Source organism: Passer domesticus, chromosome 12, assembly GCF_036417665.1.
Source record: "Passer domesticus isolate bPasDom1 chromosome 12, bPasDom1.hap1, whole genome shotgun sequence".
Classification (NCBI taxonomy): Eukaryota; Metazoa; Chordata; class Aves; order Passeriformes; family Passeridae; genus Passer; species Passer domesticus.
In genome coordinates, this window is record NC_087485.1 from 12,812,709 (window position 1) to 12,835,387 (window position 22,679).

General features: G+C 37.8%; 1 long non-coding RNA gene across 16 annotated transcripts in view; it reads right to left on the minus strand.

Moving 5' to 3' along the window:
* Positions 1-11,604, minus strand: part of LOC135279282 (uncharacterized) — a 126,688-nt gene extending 115,084 nt beyond the window's left edge. For 4 of the 16 annotated variants that reach the window (XR_010346571.1, XR_010346567.1, XR_010346565.1 and 1 more), the window contains exons 1-2: positions 11,414-11,600; positions 6,884-6,971 (exon numbers count right to left, since the gene is read on the minus strand). This is a non-coding gene — a long non-coding RNA (uncharacterized LOC135279282). Of the gene's footprint in view, positions 1-6,883; positions 6,972-11,413 lie in introns of all 16 variants that reach the window. The other 12 variants (XR_010346572.1, XR_010346576.1, XR_010346573.1 and 9 more) reach the window with 7 other exon arrangements.
* Positions 11,605-22,679: the final 11,075 nt, after the last annotated feature.

Genomic DNA, 22,679 nt, shown 5'->3' on the forward strand with positions numbered 1-22,679 from the left:
GCCACAAAACTTTATAAGCCATTTTTGCGATTTCATTATTCCAGCTAAAGAAGAAAGATTCTAAAATATTATTAACATCCCTTAAAATATTTATTAAGAGATTTAAATTAGCTGTCTGAGTCCAGCAGTATTGTAGTGATTCTATTTCTTTGGTATATCCAAGGTAAGGACTATAATAATATTAAAATAACAGCAAGAGCATTGATGATGCAACTGAGTTAACAGTTTATTTTCCTCAAAGATTGGTAATTATTAAAGCACAAAGTTTCTCCTTATTAAGTTCAGAGTCCACTCAAGATCCTGGGGATCCTGAGCTGCTTCTTTCTCTCCATGAGTTAAGAACAGCTGCAAATGACAATGATACAGCATAAAATGTCTTGTGTGTGGTGAGTACAATTAAAGATTTTCTCTCTGCATTTGTTTGAAGACTGACAGCTCAGCTGACAGGGCAGCCAAGTTTATGCAGTTTTCTGTAAGCTCATTGACAGTTTTCCCTGTGAAACTCTTTCTGGCTCTCTTCATCAGGTAAAATCCTGAACCTTTGTCAGACAGCTCTTTCAAGAGCAAACAGGATGAGGAGTCCCACCATGAGCAGCTATGAAGTCTCATTAAAAAAAGTCTTTCACACTCTGTTGTCCTTGTTCTGTATTATAATGATGGTTTGCCATAAAGTGCAAAGAAATGTTATTCTAATGAACTGAGGAGAGGCACTGCAACAGTGAGGCATGATTAACGAGCTGAAGTCGTTCATGAAGTCATTTTACATGTCTGGCTGGTGACCTTTGAATTTGAAGAACTGCATGTAAAATATAATAGGAGAAATTATTTGCTTAGCATACACTGTATTCATGGTTTAGCAGAGGGATTTGGAATGGGTTATGGTGAGGGAGAAAAGGCAATCTTGACAAAGTGAGATTACTTCTTCCTCCTCTCTCCTTTTCCATCCCCAGATTCAAATGCAATTGAGAGCCTGCTCTGTGCCATGAGATCCCCCATGGCTATGAGCACTTGCCCATATGCCATCACCTGACAGAATTCCCTTCCTTTGGTAAGGCCAGGGAACCTAGAGAGCATGCAACAGCCCAGGAGATTCCAACCCTGTTTGGAGGGCCAGATGACACAGAAGAAAAACAAGAAAACAAGATTTTCTGTTTAGAAGGTTAAACTCCATCCTTTAGGTCTCTTCAGGGGACCTACATCTTTTCCAGCCCATGTGTCAGTGACCCACACTGTCAGAAGCAGCCAGCAGCCCCTTTCCCTCATGTGGGGTGGGGACAGTACAAACTGTACTCAAAATTACTGGAATTGCTTCCACATTGTCCAGACTGTCCCAGTTTCACTAGGACACCTGGGAACCATAACCCTCATAAGCCCACACAAAGCCATTAAGAGCACGAACCTCTACTTGGCCACTTTCGTACATCCCACATGGCATCTGCTTTTGTGGGACTGAACAGAGGATAGAGCTTCAGGAACCTTTGTTCAAAATCTTCCTGTCTGCCAATTCCTTCTTCTGGCCCTTCTCAGCATGTGAGGTGCACCTACCAGCTATAGAAAGCATAATGAGGTACAAACTACACCCTGGTGAGGCTCCAAAGCATCCCTGACCAAGCGAGCAAGGTGCCAGGAACACTCACAGCAGAATGACAGGCTCACCCATTTGTGCTAAGACCTGCAGGACAATTGCCTGTACATTTTTGAATATAAAGGAAATGACCAAAGCTGATAGCAGGCAGGACATGAAGGAGGCAATGAGAAAGGATCAATTAACTACTTTGCTCAAAGTGCAATGATCAAAATGACAAATGATCAAAGGCAGCAAAGAACGCTACATGTGGCGCTGCAAGAATTCAGCTGTTCCCTTATACACTGCTGCTTCCAGTGTGAGGTAAAAATGGAAATTCTACCTGCTCCAGCATCTGCAAGAAGTAAGGAGAGAACAGAAGCTAAAAATACTGTTAACCTAGTTTGAAAGTTAAATACTGCTCTAATACTGTACATGGAGAGGAGGTTGGAGTCTTTGTTACTGTTTTCTGACTCTGCTGCATTTTCACTCATAAATAAGAAAGAAAAGTTAATTGGACCACAACTTTGAGTACTCAGCAGAGAATTTTTCCTCTCATTCTGCTACCTTCTAGTTAAGCAAGCCCTATGCTTTTAAACTGTGCAAGCTTGCATTGCACAAGATGGTTTGGGCAGGGAATGAAAGGTATTTAGCACTTTTCAGTCTCAAAATCAGAAAGAGTAGTCAAATAACAGGAAGAGAAAGGATTAAAGACAGTCTCTCCATACTTTTTAGACTTTCAGTCAGAATAGATTTATATTAGCTTGTACTTTCTTTCATGCTTCTTGCTGTGTGTAAATGAATTAACAAGAGGAAACCCTATTTCTTCCTCCATCCATGCAAAAACAGTGACAAATTCTTGCTAGCAAATTCCCTTTAAAGTTTTCTACCTAATTTTGTTCAACTTGGCATTATAGAGCTTCCTTTGAACTACTGACTATATTATTGCCACAGTATTATGGAAACCTTAACTGCTATAAGAGAAGTACAGTTAAATGAAGCACTTTTGTGTCCCCCCTCTCTCCACTCTCAGCCTGTACTTTCCTTCTTTTGGGATGGAGTATTTGCAAGGTTAGATGGAGAGCCAGCCTAGCAAACCTACCTGTATCAAAATTAATTCAGCCTTCACTTAAAGTTATGGCTAACCCACAACCTCTGACAGTAGTAGCCACATCAGATATCCCAATACTAACTCAGTAAATTATTCCATTAAAAAGTCTAACAGGAATGACATCCTCAGAAAGAAAACTTCAATTTTTTGATAATTCTGTATTTTCTGACAAGGGGAGCAACAGAACAACTTTTTCCACAATTATCACTGGGAAGTATTTTCAACACACAACATAGAGCTGCACACCTGTTTTAAGCCACTTACAGTTCCAGAGAGCTTGGGTGGTGCTGTGAGAAGAAGTAAAAACCACTTGTTTTCCAGAGAGCCCCTCCAGGGTTGCCAGGCTCTCTCAGCAGACTGAGCAATGCCATAGTACACAGTGACAACATGAGGAGGAGCTGGTATGACATTGAGAATTCACTTGTGGGACACTACACAAGGGATTGGTTGAGTCTTTCCATGGTATGGAACAGTACAGTTTAAATTGTCTAATGAGAGCAGTAGAAGAGCTAAGTAGGATTTGATATTTTGCCTAATGAGATGTGCAAAAAATTGCTAATGGATTTAATCTGCATAAATTTCTTCTAGCATACATATTCCCATGCACCCACACACACTCACTCTAAAACTCAATTGCTAATGATGAATTTCATTTGTTCCCCCACCAGAATTAAGACTATTTAATGAATTGTAATGTGTAGTTAATTATCACATTGGTAACTTAGATCTTGTTTATATTGAGGCTGGATGGGGGAAAAGAGGCTCCTTTCACAGCTATACCAGGGCAGTATAGCAAGCACAATGTAAATGCAGACACTTGAAGATGAGGCTTACAACAATGGCATAAACTCTGCTGAGTAACCAAAGTTTGTACTTCCAAGGAAAGATAAATCTTCTAGCTGTGTAAAGCACCTTTAACATAATAGCTTTTCCTCCATGACTACAAATATTAAGTATAATCAGAACAGAGCACTGACAAACCCTTAGCAAATCTGGGAAAAAATGGGTAAGCAATTCATTGTTACCAAGGATTCATTATATCACCAATTCACTGAATTTTCCACAGAAGAGAGGAAAAATAAGAAATACTTTCCTCAGAAAAGGAAATGCATACAATGCATGGAATATTACATGTATTTTCCTTCTGGGGTAAAAAAAGGAGAGGGAACATATACAGCTGAATTGCACTTTGGGTGAGCACAAATCCATTCCTGGAATGGTGTGAAGCTATACATTTCTGTCTCAAGGATCTCAAGTCTCTTGCCACTGGATTTTCTGGACTACTACTGGATTTTCTTCTGAACTACAGCAAATGCTCCTGCACTGGGCAGTTACGCCACCAATCCAGTCAGTGTGTGTCTCATGTCTCCTTTCAGACACAGTAGTTCCTAAACACAAGTAGTCTCTGAAGTATTGCATTACTACATGCATTAAATTCAACACCTTGCTGTAGGATTACTGCACCTGAACTGTATTTTCAGGAGGTTTCTATTCATTAAATATGTGAAACTGTCTGTTTCTATCAGTAAAGGAGGAGCTGGAAACTAAGCAGTTCAAGAGGTGGGCAGCTCTAGAGAAGCTACTTCCAGAAGGAATGTCCATGGCAGGGGGTGGAACTAGATGATATCCAAGGTCCCTTCCAAGCCAAACCATCCTATGAATTTGGCCCAATCTTGACCTGTTAAATCCTAATTTAACTTCTGTAACTCTTTTTTGGTGAAAACCACTTTTTCATTTTGATGGTAGCCAGCACATCTAATACAAAGTAACTATGAAGGTTTCTCTGACTGATGAACAAAGGTTTGAAAGGTGAGAGGAAGAAAGAAGAGAGAAGAAATTAAAACAAGTGAGCAGCAGTGAGCTGGTAGAGGTTTCAGCAAGGTCTGCCACAGCACTACCTCTGGATACCCTCTTGGGGCTAAGCCATAAAAACACAAGTACAGCAGAGAAAAGATAGGTAGAAAATGGACAAAAACACAGCTAGAGATTTGAAACAGATGAATACAGCTACAGATTTCAAAATAAAATATTTTTGGACTTGCTGAATGCACCCATTCAATATAACTTACAAAGATTTGTATTCTTCAGTAACACACATCCCCAAATCGCTTTCAGAGCCTATTGTTACCTGCATTCTGTCTTTACTTCTACTTCCCATACAAATTTATATGTCAAATTTACTGAAATTTAATGCATAGCTTGCTTATCAAGTAAAATACCTCAGAAATGCTTTATAATGACAAATAGCTACATTAAATATACCAGATCACAACATTTGTACCAGAGACTTATTCCCTGAAAAACACAGACTATTAGTATTCCCATGACTCAATACCATGCAATATTTTTTATTTAAACTTAGCTTCTATTATCTACTGTGCCTAAGAAAATTATTTTAGATAGCAACTAAAACAATAAGAAGCAATATAAACAGTGATATTCTGTGTCCAGAACCTATTACACCTCAGCTGACAATAAGAAATTCTTTCCTGAGCTACCTATTATCTATTCAGGAGACGGAAATAACAGGACCATCTGGCTACTTGCAATAAAGGTGACAGTGCTCACCTCTGCTGTCCCTGTTCTGTGCAGACACGAGCATGGAAGTTTGATATTCCAGGTATGTCAGCCTTGTGAGGCTGAACAGTTGCAGCATTCTTACTATACAGGGGCAGAGCAGAGTTTATTCCTGCCTTTAACCAGCACATCTCAGGACTTTAGTTATTTGAATGCCCTTCCATAATATTCCATATATAAGGGCAAGAATTTCAAATGAAATCTGAATGCAAAGTGACTCTGTGGACACTTATTTTGAAAGCATAAGTCACCTTCAATGTTGGAATCATATGGAGATAAGTTTCTTATTTTTAGAGAACAACCTGGTGGATTCATGGCATACTTTGCTGTGACATTCTTGACAGTGGTATACATATACAAGTTTTTTTTGGCAGAAGATGATAAAAGCATAATAAATTAATTAATACTGATTCTTTGGTTTATATTTCAAATGAAAAAGTAAGTTATACATGACAATTGCTTTCTGGTTTCCATAGCCCAGTCCATTTTTAGCAAACACTTACACAGGTTAATTTGGAATAGACCATGTAGCAGTTTTGTCCCAGGCTGTAAAAGCAATTATTTCATAAGTGCTGTTTGTTGTTTAAAAACTCAAATTGTTTGCAAGGCTTCTAGATAAAGTTCTTAGAAATAATATTTGCAAATAATTTGTGATATGCAATATTAATATGGTTTTCTATATAATAAGAAGGTAATGCAGATATGATAAATACATTCTAATTATGAACTACAGTTGTGAGCCTGCCAATTCCCACTGAAATCACAAGAATTAGATTACTCCAGAAGCATAAAACTCCACATTACAAATAATTAATTTTAAGTAGCTAGAAAAGGGGCCAAGGCATAACTGATAACTGGCTGAAGGGTTAGCGTGAAGGATTCTTTTAAAAGGTATTTTATGTTCTGTTAATTTTATGCATTAAATGCCACTTCAGGAGGTTTGGGAGTTTAGCTGCACCAACTGCTTTTCACTGAATTAGAAGAGAATCCTCTCATGGCAGCAGCAATATAAATCCAAAGGAGTAGATGAGGAGATACCTTGCTTTTAATTCTTTGAGTAAGCCGCTGTCATGATAAATTATAGGAAAGAAACCCTGGAGCTGTGTCTTTTCTTCTTTTTTTTTTCCAACACCTCAGAACTTCAGAAAGAAGCCAACTAGGTCATAGCTAGCCACAACACAGTATATCAGTGTTAGGCAGATTATATGTAAGTAGGTTAAGTGATTCCATATATTCAGCAGCTTCTCTACTGACCACATACAATGATTTACAGGTGCCTACACTGGAATAATTATACAGTTGCAACATTATTCAGATCCAGAATATCCAGGAAATGTACATGGAAACACCTATGGAATTTGTCATGAATAAGCAACCTGTTACATTTTGTGATGTTTAAGACCAGATACCTGACCTAAAGAGTGGCAGAACACTGAGGCATGGCTGAGGACATGACAGGCCAAGTACAGGGAACTTATTGGAAATGTTTATTAAATTTATACATTGGCCTATCAGATACATCACAGCAGGTTATGTCATTCAGATCTCATTGTGTCACATCATGCCTGTCAAATTATAACAGTGCCTGACTGGCAAAACTGCATCTAGAATCAAATTTGATTTTATCTTACCTATTTGGGGATTTTGAAAAGCACAGCAGATTATATGTCCTTCAAAGTGTTTTAACTTTCACCACAAACTTGTCCACTTGTTGTCCATCTGAAAAAAGAAAATTCACGAGTGAGGGCCATGTGTAATACAAACATGCAGTAAACTGAGACCAGACAAAATGATAAAATCCAGGTAACAGATGAGCTGTGGTTATGAGAGTGTCTGAGGATCAAATCTGATTGGAATAAGAGACGGAAAGTTGTGACTTCACAACTCAAGCATTAAAACAGCAGGACAGGCTCCCCAGGACACACTGAAGTCATAGCATCACACAGCCACGTGTATCTGACAGCACTGCTTCATGTTTAAGTTACCAACACAATTTCTTAAAAAGAAAAGTATGTCAATGCCTAATGATTTTATTTGTATTTTTATGCATTAAACAATGAGTCTGAGGTCCACAGGATCACTGCCATACTGACTGAAATAGGACCTGAGTCTTCCTTACCTTGCTCTTATTTTCAAGGCAGTTAAGACATCTGTACTTTCACACCACTAAAATAAAAACTTTCAGAATTGCCGAGAAGGAATTTTTTTTCTTTCATTTAAGCACACGTTGTACAGTCTAATTGAAATCAACTTGCAAACTACTCTAATGCTGGCACGTTTCATGTTGTGCTACTGGGCTTTAAAGCTGGGGAATCATTCAAACCACAAAAGATTTTCTGCTTCAAAACCTTTTTGCCACCAAAATGTGTCGCTTTGACAGGTGTGCTTTTTGAGCAATCTGAAGAGAGTTTACCAAAATGAAAATGCCTGTTAGAGAGCAACACCAAAATTATCTCAATTGCATACAGAGGTTTGAACCCTGGAAACAAGGATTGAACGCAATGCTCCACACTGCTGTTATGGATGTCCTTTGTTTGAAAAGAGAAAGTGCCTGCCTGTTCAAATCTCACACACAGGCATGTACACACATTTTGTATGTCACCAAGTAAACCCCAGGGTTCTCAGTTAAATAAAGTTCAATCCTGGAATCTAATAAAAATGGTGAACATATCCCAAATAGCAGCCACATGATGGTGGAAACTGTTGCTGTCTCTTATGACCAGCAAGTAATTAATGTCTTTTAAATGAAAAACATTCCAAGATAAAGTATTTTCCTTGCAAATGAACACCTATTACACAACACGTTAAAACAACCAGATTCAGCTCTTGCCCTCCTAAACATCCAAAATATATAAAGAAAAACAGGAATGTAGATGCTGCACATCATAAAGTTGTGCCAGAAGTATACTAATTTATTTTTATAAAGGATTATTTTTCCATATTTTACCTCATTTGTAGCTGTTTTACCATTATCTAAGACAAACTCATGCTTCCAAAATTATCTAATTGACACTGATAACTAAGGTTGTTCAGAAGTGTCTTTTTCATGACATTGCCACATCTCCATTGCAAAACAGGAAAACACAATAGCTCACATGAGCTGAAAATAAATGCTTGAGGAAAAAAATTAAATGGTGAGTGTCATTCAATTTGGCACTCAAAGTACTTTTCACTGCTTCTAGGAGGCTGTCCTTGTCATAAGATAATGAAGAAAGTGAATGATACCCCTTTTTCTGTCCCTAAATATTTTGCTCCTAGGAATATTTTCCCACTGTTTCTACACTGAACACTGTTTTGTGTTATAGGTAGAGCAAATGAAGAAACCTACTTTAAGACTATTGCTCAATAGGAGTAAATGTGACTCATTCTGATAAAGAAAGAAAATTTAAGTATTCAGAGTGAATTACAGGTAATCCTATTTTTAAATTAAGTCTCTTACTACTTACAAATACCTGATTAAGCACTGATGCATAGCACTTGCTCTTCCTTCTTAAATTCAGACATCTACTTCATTTACATGCAATATTTTAAATGCATTTATTTAATACAATGCCTACCTCTGTACTACAAATTGCTTTTACTTGTCATGAATTCTAATGCTCATTTTTTATTCTGCTTTGAAATATCCAGCTACCCTTGGCTTTCTTTTCTCTCAGGCTTTGATATATTGGAATCATTTCCCCAGGCAGCAATCAGTGTTGATAAAAGAGTTGGAAACTCAATTCACAAAAACATAGCATATTTGTGGGTAAGAGAACTAGTACTTTATTTCCACTGTGTATCAAAACAAACATGGGAATACTGCTTCCAATAGAACTGAGTTCACACAGCAAGGAAGACATACTGTGGATTTCACAAGTGGTGCTGATTTACAGCATTTAGGGGGTTATTTCATTTCTAGAGATAAAGTTCTATATGTGCAACTAACAGCAACACATCACCTTCAATCACAGAAGTACAAGATGATGGCATGTACCTTAGTGGTGCTCCTTCTGCTCTTTCTCTCTCTCTCCTCCTCCCTCCTGCATTTGCCCAGCATTTTCTGCTCTCCTAAACACATTCCCACAGAGGCACCACTGCTATTGCTGAGGGGCTCAGCTGTGCCCTGTGCTAGAGTGACTCCAGAACCATCTGGAACCAGCTCTGTCCCACATGGAGCAGCCCCAGCTGCTCCACAGAGATCCCAGAGCAACACCTGGGCAGGGACAGCTGGGACCCACAGGACCCCCAAGATCATTTTGCACCTGGCAGTTCCCCTCCAGCCACAGAAACCACCACTGTGACATCAGCCAGGACTCCCCGGACACCCCCCAGAATCACTCCTTCCTTTCACAAACAACAGAAAGCCCAACCAGCCCCTCAAAAATGCTAATCAAAATTGAATTCACCTTTCTCTCAGCAATAGTAATTAATTGTGAAAAGAGCTGTTTTACCCTAGTGCATCCATGTTGCATTTTTCAACAGCATTTCACATGTGCTGTAAACCAATCTGTCTTATCCACAGCCTTCCAAAACAGCAGATGAAAACAGTAATACATTAAATTACAGAATTCTGTTGTTTTTTTCCAAAAAACTTCTGGGATGAACACAATGCAAAGCAGACTGCTAATCTGATTTAAAAGATGGGTAAAATCAGCAGATCAGATGAAGTCTTCAACAGTGTCACTCTTACAGCCGTAGTGAAGCTGCCATATACCTGAACCATTCCAGAGAACATATTGCTAATACACTACAGAAAGCCTTCCAAAGATAAAGAAAGCTAAATAAAATCCCCTGAGGCAAGAACAGCACTGTCTGCCTGGGTCTGGAAAATGCTCTGGCCCTGTGCGTGCCCCTTTAGGGAGAACAGTCAGCACAGAGCAGCTGGGCCACAGGGGTTTTCTGCAGAGAGGGGAGGTGTTCAGAGTGGTTGGAAGGACAGCTTCCATGAGAGAGGGATCTGGGCTACACTCAGCACTCTGGAGTCACACTAAACCAGTAATTCTTTGCTCCTGCTGCTTTCCTTCGGGTACATTTTCATTTGTAGAAATGATTGGAGACCTAAAAGTTGCTAGTAATAAGAACCGTACTTTAGAGTTTTGTGCTGTAAGTATGTCCATACTGACAAATCATTTCAGAGGTACACATTCCTCCCAAATTTTTAGACCTGTGAATAGCAGCAGAAGAGTCCAGTCAAAGAAGCCCTCCAGTTTTCCCACATTCTTACCAACAGGAAACTTGTTAAGCCTTTCCAATCACTTTATCACAAAGACACAAATATAAGTCAATATTGCAACCCCTGTTCTCTGCTCTACTTTCTTTTTAAAGTTACAGTGCATGCAAATTAGGTAGAACTAGTAAACTTTGAGGAAGTTACCAACACAATCAAAAGCTAAACCTCAATGCTTCTGAGATTTATTTTGTATATGTGTCTCCCAGCACAGACATTTCGCATCCTGGCCAGCCTGGGAGATGAGGTCAACATTCCTAAGAGTCAGGTAAATGCCAGTGGAACCTTTCGGAGGCACATCAGATTGGAACACACACCAATAGCAATCACACTTATAAACCTCACTCAATTACAGGCTTTTCAGCTCAGGATGAAAAACATGCCTGCCCTAAAGAAATGCATTTAGGCTTTCTCATTTCTGAGTGGTGAAAGAATTATGTCAGCCATCCATTATTGATCTCCTCAGGAAAGACAGCGTAAAACAAAGCAGTTCTGAAGATACTACTGCAACAGGGTTGTGCTGACTTGCCACCTTCATTTAATGATATTTTTACTTCAGAAAGAGTTCATCTTTTAGAAATACAGAAACATGCATCCAAAACATATCTTTAGCTGAATAGAAACTAGTCCTAATTTTTAATATAAGCATTTAGAACATATTTAGAAAAAATTGTAAGACCAACTTTCTGTAGAGGACTAATGATTGATGTGAAATGGTATAGAAACATTCCCCTTCTGCAGCCTCCTGGGACAAAAAAAATCAAACTTCACAAGATAACTGTGCACAGCAAGAGACATTAAAGCATTTCTACCAAATCATTAGTACAACTTTCCTGCCTATTTGCAGGGAAAACAATAAAAATGTTATTATATCACACTTTCCTAGGAGCCTCTCCCTCCCATCCTTCCAGCTTTTACTTAATTTTTGCTCCTGTTAAATAAAACTTCTCACCTCAGAAGACATCTCACCCAGGAAAATAAATTAATATCTTTCTACCAATTACCAACACCTTCTAAGTCTCTGGAGAAATCTTGCACAGCAATTAGCAACCTTCTGGGCAAATCTGCTCTAGCAGGAGAGGACTACCACCACCCTCCCTCCCAAGCTTCTTCAAATACCTCAGCTTTAATCTGCTGAGCCACCCTTTGGATGGATTCACTTACAAATCGTTAGCACAAATGGCCAAAACCTGCATCCTTGGGGGTTTGGGGGTGGTGTCTTCAGCAGGCACTTACTTACCAAGTTGCAGGTGGGACTCTGAGGGGGTGGGGTTGTTAAAAAAAGTTCCCTTCTACCAAACTGTGAGATTCAGAATATCAATGTTTTTGATTTTCTTCTCTCTCCTCTTCTTTTCTCACTTTATTTTATTTTTGAAAAGGCCAGTTTTATTGTCACACATGGGATAGATGGGGTTGCACTTAGCAATGATTACTGGCAACAATATCTTTTTCAAGGGAAGTGACTACCACTGTGCTTGTAAAATTTAGCAAGTAAGGTTAAGGTCAACAAAGAACCTTCTGACAGGGATTTTTTGAATATGTCAGCAAAACAGAACAGAAAATTAAATTACTATTTATGAACAAGTAGCAAAATATGTACACTGGCAACATTTTAACTGCATTCTGTCCTTTCCAATAAATGTTCTATTTTCTTTTTTCATGGCAGATTTTCCTCAAAACTGTATGCTGTGCTGTCTTGGAGTTAGGCAATTATGGCTGGGGGTTCAGAGGATTTTTTGGGGTTTTTTCACTCATATCTGGCCATTGAAAGAAAAATAAAGGGGAAAAGCTTTCTACCAAGGAAATTATAACCTAGACATATTAGCTATTAAATAAGTAATATTTTAATAAAATATTTTTCAGCAGCATAAGAGGAATAATATTTAACAAGACAGACATGTTTCAGGAAGACTAGCTATGACAAAATGTTTCTATATGTATTTTAAAAAGGTGGTTAGAACATGTAGTTCATGTATTAACTGAAAGCTATCTGGTGCCTATCAACAGAGCCAGACACAAGTATTTCTGCCTGAGGAAATGGAGATTTTACTCTAAATGTCAGGGTGGGGGAGGGAATCTTATTGCTGAAAACCTTCCTACCGCTGATCAGAGGCTGGAAAGGATGAGATGGCACGGGAGGATCACCAGCATTTCCACTGTTGAGTCCAGGAGGACACTGGCTGTGTCACGGCAGGCATGGGCTGGGAGGAGTGGCTTTGCCCTCTCCTACAGACCCAGGAGTGGCTCTGCTACCTGGGGCTCACTTCTGCCACACGAAGGTGGCTCTTGGACCTCTCCAGCCCCCAAGGTGGAAGTGCTGAACTGAGCTCTGGCTGTGGGCACCCAAGTGTAGAATATGCAGAGATGTCTGGAAAACTTGCCTCACGTCAAAGTGGAAACATTACTGAGAAAGAAGTTTCTAAAAGGGATCCAATTTATTCCTGCACACAAAAAATGCTTTATGTGAATAATGAGAGTGCATGGGACCAATAGATTCTTTCACTTAATTGGCCCATGATGCTGTTCAAGCCTATTAGGCTGGGAAGGCTCCCCTTAAACACCTTCCTCCAATCCATTTATAAAGTTCTCCTCTGCTGTCACACGAATGAGAATCGTGACAATGCTGAGGCTAACTTCTATTTGCATTTTAGCTCTTGCCTACCTGCCAGTGCAAAGAGGGACTGCATGCATGATGGCATGCAGATGTAACCACCCCATTTGCATGTGAACATTTGACATTGCACTCATGCAAATCGGGATCAAAACAGAGATATTCTTTTAAAAACACAGAGGCAAAAATACAATTAAAAATACAATAAATAAGGAAAATTGAGAGAGTTTTGGAATCTGAATTCAGATTGGAAGGAAATATTTTGAGTTATACTGGCAAATAAAAGGTAATATAAGCAAAATAAATCTGAAGAATCAAAACGTAAATCCTCTTTCTACCTTCATATACTCTAAATCTACTTAAGGTCACCAGAATTACTAATCTAAATTTATGGCAGTTGGTAATTTATTAGTTATGAATAAGCTTAGACTACTACTACAATACTACAAAAGCCTTCTCCTCTGGTCTCTGGTGGATTAAGGTATTTTGTAGACTACTGAAATGCTCAAGATGTTTAAATCATCATCACATTACAGTTACTAATAGTTGGAAACTTTCAATTTAAGGGCCAAATCCAGAGTAAATTTGCCTCAATGAATTTAAAGGTTCATACACACTGTGTTGTCTTTTTTTTTTTTTTCCCTAAAAATCTCTGCCTTGGAAGACAGTGCCTATTTTTAAATCATCTTGAAAATAAAATAACTAAGAAAATCTCTGAAAAAGAAAACTTAGTGAATAAGTTTTGAATAGAATATCAACAAGCTCTGTAATGAAACATAGCAAAATGATTAATTTACTCACAACATTGTAATCACATGCTTAAAATTATCCAACTAGTAAAATCATCTGTTTCCTACCATCTGGCCCATGTGCAAAGAAATAAAACAGCATATTAAAGACATAGATTTATAATTTCAGCCATAAACAAGAGTTTACATATGGTAAAGTTTAGTATTCTTATATTTAAGCCTTTGTATTGCTTTTTATTTAAGAGAAGCTGGTCCAGTCAAGTACGTGTAAATTGCCCTAGAAATGAAGAAATCAAAGAAATGTGTATCATGGATAAAACACAGGGACAAAACAGAATTATGTTTCCATTTAAGCTGCCTCAGATACTGGAACTAGGGCAGCAGAGCCATTCTTGCATTAGTGGAAATTTTCTGTATGAGATTCCCTGACATGAACAGGCCCTTGTGGAATAAGAATATTAAAATGTCTAAAAAAATATTTTACTAATGTAGAGGTGTCAAAAACTCCCCAAGCCTGAATAATTTCTCCCTGGAAATCTGAGCTCTGATTAAGTGTCAACAAGTCTAAAGGATGAAAGCAATTACAGCCTTCCTTTTCTTTCCACTAAAGATCAAACCCAAAGCTGCCCAGGAGTGTTTGTTGCATATGGTGTCTGTTACAGTGTGGCATCTTTCAAAAGGTTTTCTGAACATGAAATAAGTTAGTTTGAAATCAAAAGGGAAAGTCAGAAATGTCCTTATTGTTGAAACCAGCAAACAAACACTCATTGAGAACCCTCCTTGCTATAATCTGCCATATTTATTCTTCTGTTGACAGGAATTCAACAGGCCATAAGGAAACATAGATTTTCCTAAATTTCCATTCTGGGAACCAGTCTCAGCCATAAGAATTGCCAAATTAATCCTCTGGATTAGGAAGAAACATGCTGTCTATGGCACAAGTAGATTTGTAAAACCCCAAGCACAGAAAGGACCAGTCCAGTGCTACTGTGTTAAAGAGGAAATCTGGTCAAATCACACCCTGTGTCATCTGTATCAACACAACCTCCAGTATCTCAGGCAGACAGCCTTAGGGCTCTTCTTTCCCTCATTTTTTAATCAGAATTTCTGTTTCTCACCACCAGTCTTTTTCTTTCAACTACTTAACTCCTTGCACTGAAAAGAAATCTATAAATTCCATTTCAGACAAAATCTGTTCCCAACTGTTATCCTCCAGCACTATTCTCACATTCTGTTCTCACACACACAAAAATCTTTTCTGACCCCTCTCTCTCTTTTCCGTTCTCAAAAAATAAATATATAACCAGCCTTCAGCTTCCCTAGTGTCCCTTCCATGGTCACTGGTAACCAGGGAAACCAGATACTATGGTAACTCAGGATGACAAGTCATTCCTTAAACTCCAAACTATATGTAAAGTCCTCATCTCTTACTTTTCTAGGTGATGAAGTGGCAACAAAAATAGTGGCAGCAAATCTCCATCTTTACTCATTCAATCTTTTAACTATGTAAATCTGTATTTTCTCCATGTATCCCTTCCAGTTTTTTAAGTGCCCTGCTATTTTTAGAGCCATTTCATGCTCAGTCCAGATTGTTCTAAATTAGACCTGAGTGCTCTCATCAAAGCTCTAATTGCATTTTTGATTTTTTTTAATGTCTGAAGTTATTCCAGTTCAAAGTATATGGGTGTTCTTTTCAACTGGAGGGGGGGAAAAAACTTCCCCAAGCCACACCTGGTTGTTTTCTGAGCCTCCAAACTATCACAGTCCAATATCATAATTGAGATTTCTGTCTCAATGGTGAGTTTATGCAGAGTCCCTGATGTTTAACCAAAGATTAATTTTGTTGTCTTCCTTGGGTGAGGGTACGACAGCAGTTCTCTCTCTCCAATATCTAACTCTCATTTTAATGAAATGTGAACAGACCCATCCTCTGTGACTTCCACCCATGCCAAATTTGTTTAAAATTTGTCAACAAGTTCAAATGTTATAGAGGAGGCACATACCAAGGGTAGGGTCACAAGGATGCCACTTTTTAGGACAGCTTGAAATTAAAAAATCAGAACTAACAATTTCTAGATTATCAGTGTTCCAGAAATGCTTACTCATTCTTGAGGAAAAACTCATCCTCAACAGTCTTGAGGAAGACTCATCATCCAGAGTCTTCCATAGTTTTATAACATATTTTCTAGCACAGCTGATCTGAAGTCCATTTAAAAAAATTAATGCTAGTAAGAATGATTATGTATTAACCATGCAGACATCACAGAAAGTACAATTTTAAATTCCACTCCCATTGTACTCTGTGGAAATATGGTGAGCTCAGTGGAAATGGTAGGTGAAAAACTTCCAAAGCAGCCAGTAAACACAGAAGACATCAACTTCTCTTGCTTCCACCTCTGTGTTCTGGGTTATATGTTCTAACTTACAGGGGAGACAAATAATGGAAAGCTCTGTTTAAAAGTATCATTTACAACATGAGGACCTTTTTCCTTTGCTCATCCCTTAGTGTCTCTGCCTGGAGTATTTCACCTTGGCTCATTTGCTGGCTGACTCAGATCCTCTGGTCACTTTAAAAATAAAAGTATTATCCTGGACAGTCCAAAGTCAAAACCCAGTCTAAGTGATAACACATTGATTTTATAAGACTGTGTTTGGGTTTAAGTTACTGTCTCCAACAGGCAGCACATGACCCTACAGTGAAGAGCTGTTCAGGTCCCAGTCAGCCCAGTCTTGGAATCTGATGTCAGAGAAAATTAGTTCCAGAAGATTGAAGAAAGACACAACTCCCCTCTGTCTGGCACTTCCTTGTTTCTCAGACCTCTGCTGCAGTTTCCATCTTTGCTAAACAGGACTGTAAATGTTTGCTGTCTAGGTAAGAAACTCCAGTGCCTTTTTGCTTTTAATTTGCTGTTCAATGTGACAAATTAAAGGATCATAACTTGCCATAAAAAGGAGCAAATAGAGAATTTCCCAGGAACAGACCCTCTTGTTTCAGTAGGACAGCTTTTCTCTTAGTAGCTACTGAAAAAACCCAGCTGATTACTGAGGACATAATCAGTTAAGCTGGAAACCTTATTCTTATATTGGTATCTCCTCCTCTTATTAAGTGCAATAAGAGAGTCAATATCCAAGCATCCCACAAACGCTGCATGATAAATCTTCCTTACAGCCTTTGGACAGACAATGCAGTGCCCACAGAAGGCTGATTTATAAAGTGTGCTGTTACTCCATCCAATTCCAGAAGTTCTGAGCTTATAAAAAGTTTACTTGAAGCCACTCTCAGCATCTAAGAAAATCTCCAGAGCACCAAACTTCCTGTGCCACATAATTGATAGCCCAGAACCAAAGTAAAACCAGAAGTATCTTTATGTACTTAGAGTTTCCTCACTTCCAACAAACAGCACATCATCTTCAGTGACTGATTCCCTTCTGAAGTTTTACACAAGGCATACATTTCTTTCATTTCTCCCTGCTTACCATGCTATATATAATATCCTAAACCGAGAATTTATTTTCCTTTGTAGATCACCATATCTATCCAACAGTGTTGAGAAACCACTCAGAAATAAAGAGACTATATATAATAATAAGCAGTAGGTTCAAGAACAGGAAATGTTTTAATTCCAGATTTTCAACAGTTTTCAGAAAAACAGATGTGGCAGATCAAGGAGATGAAGCACTGTGTGCTTGTGCATCCTCTTAATAATTCTAATACATATAAGATGACAATAACACCAATTTCTAAATAATGACAGCAAACAGCTTTTAGACTGCAGAATAAGTAAAATGTCTGATATAGAGGAATGGGTACTGGTAACTTCATCTGATTCACAAGGCACAAGGAAAAGGCTGAAGCTGTGACTCTTACTACCTTATAAAAGTCATTATGGAAGTAGCAGCCTGTTCCTGATGGCTTTCCCAGGCAAGGCAGCCCAATATTTTTAGTTAATACATGACTAGCCTTAGTATTTATCCTCTCTTCTTCCCTCCTCTCTCACTGGATTTTCTTTGAATTGATTCTGATAAAGGAAACTGGTTCCCAAGACACATTGACTTAAAAATTGAGATTTACAATCACACTGAGGAAACAGTCCCATACTCACAAAGGAGCTCTGGAACCACTAATGGTGACAATAGAAAACAATGCATAGGGGAGGGGCACAGATTCACAGAGAGTGAGGGTTTATCCCTCTGAAAGATTCAAAGCATGGGATCAAAGCACTATTCCAATTCTCAAAATGGGAGAGTACTTGAACAGTACTGAAACATCCAGGGATCTCTATGGATCGTTATTATTCATAGAGATGGCATCTCTATGAAACATTATTAAATACAAATCTCCTTTGGAGAAAGGGAAATATTTCAAGCAAAAATGTAAACTTCCGTAATTTCAGTTCAGTGTTGATTCTGTGAGTAGAAAGTGGAAGAGGAAAAAAGGAAGTGCCCACTTTCTAACAAATTGTCTATTTAGTGAAAATTTCCAATGTTATTTTGCCATTTTAATATCACTGAATTTAAAAGTAAACAAATAAAGAAAAATCTTTCTGTGCCATATATTTGTGAAGACACGACTTTGCGTTGCTATTCCAGCTACCCACATGAAATACATTATTTTCTGGTGTTCACATGTAGAGGAAAACTCTATAACTTTCAGCACCAGCAGGCAATTCAGAAATACAGGATATTTTACTTCACACAGTTTATAAATGTTAGCCATTTACAGTATTTTAGATCAAAACTTCAAAGAGCTAAGCAAGGAATGAGGATGCTACCTTTGCATTATTTTTATGATCAAGCTTTTGTGTGTTGTAAGGTACATTGCTGAATTTATTTTGTAGTCAAAGTTTTTATCACTTAGTAAGACTGATTAACCTGCCCTCCCCACCCCTCCAAAAAAACCTCATGCAAATTAAATTAATTTTTAGAGAAAGGAAAAAAATAAACAAAAAAATAACTAAACTCTGATCTTTGACAGTTACACATAAAAATGGAGCACATAATGAAATATATAGTGTGCTGTTAAGATACTAAAGTATCCTACAGCATATAAAGCATTTCAGTTGGAAAGGAGAAACCTTTTCTTTCCTGTGACATCATCTAAATCTCTTTGAAATAGCTGCTGCCTATAGAGAGTTGGCACATGATCAATAGATATGGGGAAACCTCATGATCTCCTTCAGCATCCTGCAGGCAGTTGAACAAGTTCTACCTCCTGCAGGACCAGAGCTCTGATCCACTGCATATCATTTAACTCCCCCATAGAATATAATTTCTTTCCAATTGCTTCCTATAAAAATTAAGAAAAAGTAGGTTCAGTATCCATCCCTTTGGCCTCCTTTCCATTTAATATGGATGTGCTTGAACACCAGAAGCATCTTTTGTATCTTTTGCATTAGATGTTAGTATTAAAAGGAATACTGCCTGTTTCTTACAGGGGTCTGTCTCCAGATTGGTTGAAGAAATGAATGATATATTTAAAAGTAGCCTCTGCAGAACTTAACAATTATGTGACTTATCAATTTTGTGCAATCAGCTAAGTGGGAACTATACCAAACTCACTTGGGATTGTGGAAAACAATATTTTGGCAGCACCCACAGAAAGCAGCTCATGAAGAGGCTCTTTTTCCAGAACACTTACTTGTTCACAAATTCATTTCTATGATTTAAGAATATTCTTTCACCAATGTCTTACAAACTCCCTGGTTAACAAAAGTAAGAACTGCTGAAGATTTGCTCTCCCTTTTGCTTATTTGATGGACAGTTCTGTGACACCTGAGTGCAAGGCAAATCCTCCTTCTCTTTGGTTCTCAGAGCAGTTCCAGTGCAGAGGGAAGGACCGAGCCCAGCCCGTGGCAGTTTAGGGCACCGTGCCTGCCAGCCCCACTGGCAAGGTTTAGCCTGATCACAAGGTGAGGGGCCAATGTCACTGTGCTCTACTGAGCCTCACAGAGAGAAAATTTTGCTGTGCAAAAGGGCATCTCATGAAAGGTATGATTAAAATTGTTTTAATGAACTACTCAGCATAAAAAGGATTGCAGAAAATTAATCTGAAAAGGAGTCTGTTCATGAGCAGCTGTATGTACAGCTTCAAAAATAAAAAGACCCACAGCCTCCAGGATCCCTCCTTGCTCAGCCAGTCAAGATGACTTATTACACCTGCATACAGCAGAGGAGAAAACAGAAAGTAAAATTACTTCATTGATTTTGTTCTGGTGTATGTAAATAACCTTATTGTCAGATCTGCCCTTTTCAGGAGAAAAAGTTTTGTTCAATTTGCCAGTTAACTTTTTTCTAAATCTGATTTTCATATTTTGCAGCTTCTTCACTGTGGACTCAGTAAATAGTAACACAATTAACTGGAATTATATTTACTTCCTAATCTCTTTTATAGATTATTTCAAACAGCTTTTAAAGTTTTTTAACAAATTTTTTTGTTTCGCTAATATGGTGATTTAGGAAAATAAATTCTCTTGAGTGATTTCAAGCATATCCAGTATTTCTATTTTCTCACCACAACTGTTAATAAAGGCATCATTTTCTGAATATATGTTAAGTGAACAAAGCTCTAAACTCTTATACATGTTGTTTGTGTCTCAATTATAAAACAAATATTGTTTTGAAAGTAAAATAATCTATACACCATTAATTTGAGGAAAGGAAGCGCATTCTATAAATCTATGGATCAGTCTCAAGACAGTTCATTTTTAAGCCAAAATCAGCCAGTGTTAGTGAATGGCTGGGAATATCCATGTGGACAGTCACTGGAGGGCAGAAGTAATAACCAGCCTGTCAGTCATCTTAACAAGCTTCAACCAATATTGATTTTGGGGGTAGATGAATACAGTATAATATGCACACGTTTAGAAATGTTAATAAAAATGTGATCTATTGCACTTTTCTCACTAAATACAAAAGGCCAAAAATAATCTAAATAATTCTAAGAAAATTGTTTGCTTGGCAAATCCATCTGCAAGGGATGTGGAAATAAATCAAGGGTTCCTTGATGTGACATGGCATATTTGAACTAACAGATCAAATAGAAATACTAGCTACAATTCAAACAGTTACAACTCAGACTCATTAGAGACAAGAAAAGCAAACTAGATAAAAAATAAACTTACTTAGGTCATCTTTCAAAACAAACTGAAAAGTTAGACAAGTACATTCTCAGTGCTCATGAGTCTAAGTGATGGACTTAATATGAAATATATCATTTTGCTATATTCTTCATATCTACAGTTAGTCAAAGTTGAAGGGTTTTTTAATGTGCCTCAAAATAATCTTCTCAAAGCATTCCAAGCTCCCCTCATAATCATAGTATATTTATATCCTAAATAAACAGCCTAGACAAAGTTCCAGGTATCATTCTGTGCTCCTGCCTATCATAAATGAGAAAAACATTCAAGGACTGTGCATCACGAATTCTCACCTTGCAACTTAAATACAGGTTAAACACTATACAAAATCCATACCTCATGTCTTGTCATGATTCCAAGTCAGCCAATGATCTGCTGTTGTCTTTGAACATCGTATTTGTTTAAAAATCCAGTTTGATTTGGTAAATTTCTACTCCCAGAAGTTTTATTTGAATTATAGATAGGAGGTCAACTTCTGAACTGAACCCATAGTATTCTACAGGCTGTAGAAAAAACAGGTGGGTAAATAACATAAAAATTCAAAATATGCTACAAGGAAGACTCAACAAAAAATTACTACATACAAAGAAGACTATAATACCATGCTACTGTAAAATAACCCACTAATCTGATGTGAAGCAAAACATGTAAGCATGTATCAATACCTCTGACTTTTACAGACCACCAACTTCCACAGATGCATAATGAACTCTGCATTTTACTGGTTGTATTTCAAATGTTCAAGTGTTTCCACAGTCCAGGACATCATTTAAAGCAGGAAAGTACAGAAAAGTATACATAATTAAAAATTATGAGATGTAAATGAAACAATGGCATGTTCTGCAACCCAACAAAAGTAAAACTAAAGCAGCAAAACTTTAAAACTTTACAGAAGTGCAAAGCCTTTTCAAAAAAAAAAAAGCAGAATTTAGAAAACTGAATTACAAGTAGTATTCAAAATTATTATCTAAAATCTCATAATAAGCCTGTCATTAAGAGCAGTCCATATCTCTAGCCCTACTGCTTTGAAACTAAGGACTTTGTCATGCAGCATGCTGTACATACTCTTTCCTTGAATAACATTTTCCACATTGCTTCTCCCCATTTTCCACAAAGCAGCGAATGCAGGCAGATGAGCAATATATTTACAGCAAGCAAGCAAGCACTTACTCAGAAGCAGATGTCTGTCACTCGTAGGAATGTACTAAATGAGTGTCTGAGCAATAAGCAAATTCCTAAAGACACCTAGTTGGTGGGAAAATGATCAACCCTCAGGTGAGAACTAAATTCTTGAACTGAACGGATGAGGACAAAGTACAAGTATGTAAAGGATGTTCTGAGGTCACTGAGCAGGACGAGCTTGTGCTCTTCACTTACACTTCAAAACAGTGTTGTCATTTTCTTGGAATATTTCATAAAAGGTGACAACTTTGAGTGCAGCAGTCTGAGAATTAAACTGAGGTCAGAAAAACCTGGCCAGTTAATAGCAACCCCAAAGCAGTCTGTTCTTTATGGGACAGCAGCTTCAAATAAATGAGATATATAAATATTTAATGCCAATCCTTACTTTTGCATAAATAAATGTAGCTCTTGGCCATGAACAGAAGCCTGTTCTTCCATAAGTTAAAAGAACCCCAACATTAAGAAAACAGAGATGAATTCACGTATAAAAGGAAAATCACAAAACCTAATTTAGTTATGTATTTATTACATAATTTGTGG